At 32.8% G+C, this 4,433-nt stretch overlaps 1 pseudogene; it reads right to left on the bottom strand.

Moving 5' to 3' along the window:
- LOC109330923 overlaps positions 349–4,433 on the bottom strand; it is a 39,691-nt pseudogene continuing 35,606 nt past the window's right edge.

The following is a 4,433-nucleotide window of genomic DNA, read 5'->3' as shown; positions in this document are numbered from 1 at the left end:
AAGTAAAAGAAAAAACAAAGAAGAAAATAGTAATTAGTAATATGCACTCAGCTACATGAATGAGTTACAACATGCAAAAGTTAATTTTATGCTAGGGTATTTTTCCTAGGGTGAAGCTAAAGTTGATTCAAACCTACAAGTAGTGGTATTAGAAATGGTTGTGTAGAGAGCAATAAAAACCTTAGTAAGTATACTCTAACGTACTTGTGTTTGTCAGAAGTAGTGTATTACATACTACATACCCTTACCCCCCATCAAAGAAAACCACATGAGCTTGCATATAATACCACTTGGTCATTATAGTAGTCACAGTCTTTTAAATTGCAGTTGCGATCACATTTGCGGTAACAATTGTGGTTATTGTGATTGCGATTATTGTGGCGTTGTGATGTGGATTACGCTCATTGCGGTGTGAATTATTTTGTGATTAAAAAATATATTTGAATTTGATGCGGCCTGATACGACTTGATGCAGTCCAAATGCAGTTCGATGCGGTTGCATCGTGGCCCAAAGCGACCATATCATTGTGATTCGGAGTCAAAACATAATTGCGGTGTGATGCAGTTGTGATGTTCACTGCAACAGCAATATTGCGGCTGCATAAGGTGATGCGGTCTCTAATTTAAATCATTGAATAGCAAGAAGGCTGTAGTAAGCAGGAAGTAACAAGAGGATAATCAAGCAATTTTGAGAATGCATTGGTGAAGCTGATTTAGAGAATTGAACAGATCCAATAAAGCTTCCATCAGGGTAATTGTTTGCTGGACTTGTATTAGGTGCTCAAATATTCTTGCAAGACCCAAAGGGTGCTCCGACCTGAAAATTGCAGTATGTGATTCTCTTTGATAGAATTTCTTTCAATCAAAATGTACAGGTAGAGGCTGTGTCATGATGGAATTTCATTCACATCGAAAACTCAATGGGTACAACATGAAACAACACAACTAAACACCAAGAGATGAATATATATCTCTGCCAGACGATGAATGCCGGTATTTTAGTTGACTATTGAAATCAAGATAGAAAATGTGGATGATATTTACAAATGTCATTCTATTTATTTCAATCTTATACCGACTTTTTGGAACAATTGTAGAAATTAAAGGCTTCAAGAGCTGAAAGAAAATTTGAGATCCAGACTGAGATGACTAAGCCTTTCTTTGGAACACAATCTTGTATTCTAAAATGTTGTCTCTAGTCGATCAAACTTTATAAAATAATATAAAAATATTAGTTTAAATGAAGTGTCATTTATAATTGGATTGAGATATTAAATGAGATACAAAATGAGGAATAGAGATCATATGTAGTAATAGGATGGAACAGGATCCTCTGTCCCAGAATTATTATGTCCATTGTCAATCAATATCCTTCCGGTAATATAAAAATATTAATTTATATTTTTAAATTTTTTTTAATTAAGTGTCATGTTTTCATTGAACGGAGACAAGAATTTGGACAGAAATAGGACATATGATCTTTATTCTAATTAAGTGTCACTTTTTTGTTGGACCGGGAAAAGTAATATTTGTCCCATTACATATTAGATTTTCTTTGATTTTACAAGGATTTGCTTGGAGAGGATCCATACTAGAAAATGAGATAGGTAATCTCCATTCCTTTCATTAATGGAGAAGCAAGTGGTGTATAAAAGTGAACACAAAGTAACATATATTGACACTTATATCCCTTCTATGTGTAATGATATTACACTTCTAATCTTAAAATACAAAGAAAAAAGTCAATTGCCTCTCCATTACTTGAGAAGAGTCACACTCTCCTTTCTTTCCCCCATTCCCTGTTAAGATCAATTTATCTTTCAAATTACTATTTGGTTTTCAGAAATACAGAACACTCAACTTAAAACTAAACTTAGAGAATTTGTCAATGTAGTGTCTGATTCGATTGATTTTCTGATTCAGTATTAAAAAACACAATCTAAATCAATCTAATATACTGCCCAACAGATACATAGTCAGGTTTCATGCTACAAAGAATACCATTTTGAGATCACGTATATTTTGTTCACGTGGACAACCATTTTCAATAGATGACTATTGCAATTCGAAAATTAAATGGTTTCTTGAAAGTTTCCACTGGGCGTAAAACTCACAGAATTAAGTTTCCAGACACTAGTTAGGAATAGAATATAGATGAAAATAGGGAATTATATGAATTAAGAGCGTACTTGTACAAATGGCATAAGGACAATGCATATCAGGACAAGAAAAACTGACAAATAGGGCCGCTACCCGTTTTAAAATAGGGGAGCAATACCCGTACCCGCCCATACCCATACGGGTACCCGTTGCGGGTTTTTTGCGGGTATTTTTGTGTACCTGCAGGTAAAACGGGTACCCGCGGGTTTTCTATATTTTAATTGAATTTCTAATTTCCTATTTCTATTATGTTTTAAATGAGATGAAATTTAATTATTTTTGTGTATTTTGAATGAATAGTTGGCAAAAATGCTAAATCTAATGAAATTTTCTGTTTTGGTGGTTTGCAATTCTCATTTACTTAACAAAAAACATATATTTTTCTTTGTAAGACATGTGTGTTTTTACACATGAAATAATATTTGTAGTGTATTTCAACACCAAATTAAAAAGATGTAAACAATGTAAAAAGATGTAAACAAAGTAAAAGGAAAAGATGTAAACAAAGTAAAAGGAAAATATGTAAATAGTGAAATGAATGTTATGATAGTATATTTTTTATTTTAATTAAAAATAATATAGTTATCATATACATAACGGATACCCGCGGGTACGGGTACCATAATACCCATACCCACCCGTATGTACTACGGATATTTTTAAATACCCGTTTTTAAAACCTGTGGGTACCTGTTTGTGACACGTACCCGTGCCCGTACAGGTTTTACCCGGGGGTACGGGTTTTTTTGCCATCCCTACTGACAAACCCGACAGGTTGTGACTATAGTACACCCACACAATGAGTGACCATTCATTTTATCCGCAATATTAAAAACACTACCTCCATCACTTCTCGGCGTGAAATTTCATTCTAAATGTTAAAGTGGATTTACTAGGTATGATCTGTATAATAATCAACAAGTTAGTTCTAGTTAACAATCCTGCAAAATAAGGGATACCATGTAGAAATTAACAAATATAAAGTTGGGAAGCATATTCCCAACAACTATGTAACATACTAACATGTATTAACCATCTCAGCAAGTGGAGCTGAATGCTCTTTGCACGAGTCAGCTTTAACAGGATATGATGTAAAGTAATTCAATTTTGAGGTTAAGGCCTTTGATTCTTTTCGGTGTGTGTAAGAACTCCTTCGAACTCCAGGATCTCTAGCTGAAAGTATGTAAATTATGAGGTTATCATTAAGATTATTAATAAAGCAACATTCATGTTAGAGTAACAGTGTCCTTATACTCATTTTCGACCATGTGCATCCACTAATATGCTATTCCTTCTTCAGCTTCCTCTGAAGCATTAGAAGTGAAAACAAGAAGTCGATGATTTGCTTCAACCATCTCCGTTACTATGGGCCAATTATCCTTTTTTCAGCATCTTAGGGTGTATTTTCAAATTGAGTTTTGGAGAAGAAATAATGAAATTATATGACTCAAAGCCTTATGTTTCTATTCAATTGTGAAGAAGATATTGCTCTTGACCTTGGCACGATGTTGATGAAGACACCAAAATCACCAAAAAGAAGAAAATGAAGAATACTTATAAAGACAATGAAGATTCAACCTTCAACATATTTAAGACTTTTAGTCTAAGTCTAAATAAGTAATTCTATCTTATACTCTTAATTATACAATAGTAGTAATGCTCAAATTATTTTTTAAGAAAATTGAAACACTTTAAAATACTTAAAACAATTTTCAAAAATAGTATGTAACGGGTTACTTCATCTAAGTAACATGTTACAAGTGTAAGAAAAGAGTTATCCAACTTAAAACTGATCAGAGTAATTCATTACTGTCTTTGAGTAACAGATTACTAGTGTTATTAAAGTTGAGTAACCGATTACTCAACTTTCTGTAATCGATTACTCTAATTCGAAAATAAATGATCAGTTGACAGATCACTTGAGTAATCGATTACTGAATGCTGTAATCGATTATTGAGAGCTGTTGCATCAAATTTTCAAATTCAAAGTGAATGAGTTTCAATCCAAAATACATGTTTTCATTCCAATCAATTCCTACCCTTTCAAAGAGACATTTTGGCTGATTGGAAAGCCTATATAAAGGCATTGAAACTCACAATCACAACACACAACATATACACAACTCTTATACAAATTTCAAAAGCTCTTACACATATTCTGAAATTATTTTCTGCACTTTTTGCAACAAGTTCTTAAACTTTCAAAGTTGATTTTTCTGAAGTTGCTTAAAGTGAAAGTGTTTCAAGTTTACAAACTTATAAAGAGCATTATT

This window comes from Lupinus angustifolius, chromosome LG17, assembly GCF_001865875.1.
Source record: "Lupinus angustifolius cultivar Tanjil chromosome LG17, LupAngTanjil_v1.0, whole genome shotgun sequence".
Taxonomy (NCBI): Eukaryota; Viridiplantae; Streptophyta; class Magnoliopsida; order Fabales; family Fabaceae; genus Lupinus; species Lupinus angustifolius.
This window is presented reverse-complemented; position numbering and strand designations above follow the sequence as displayed.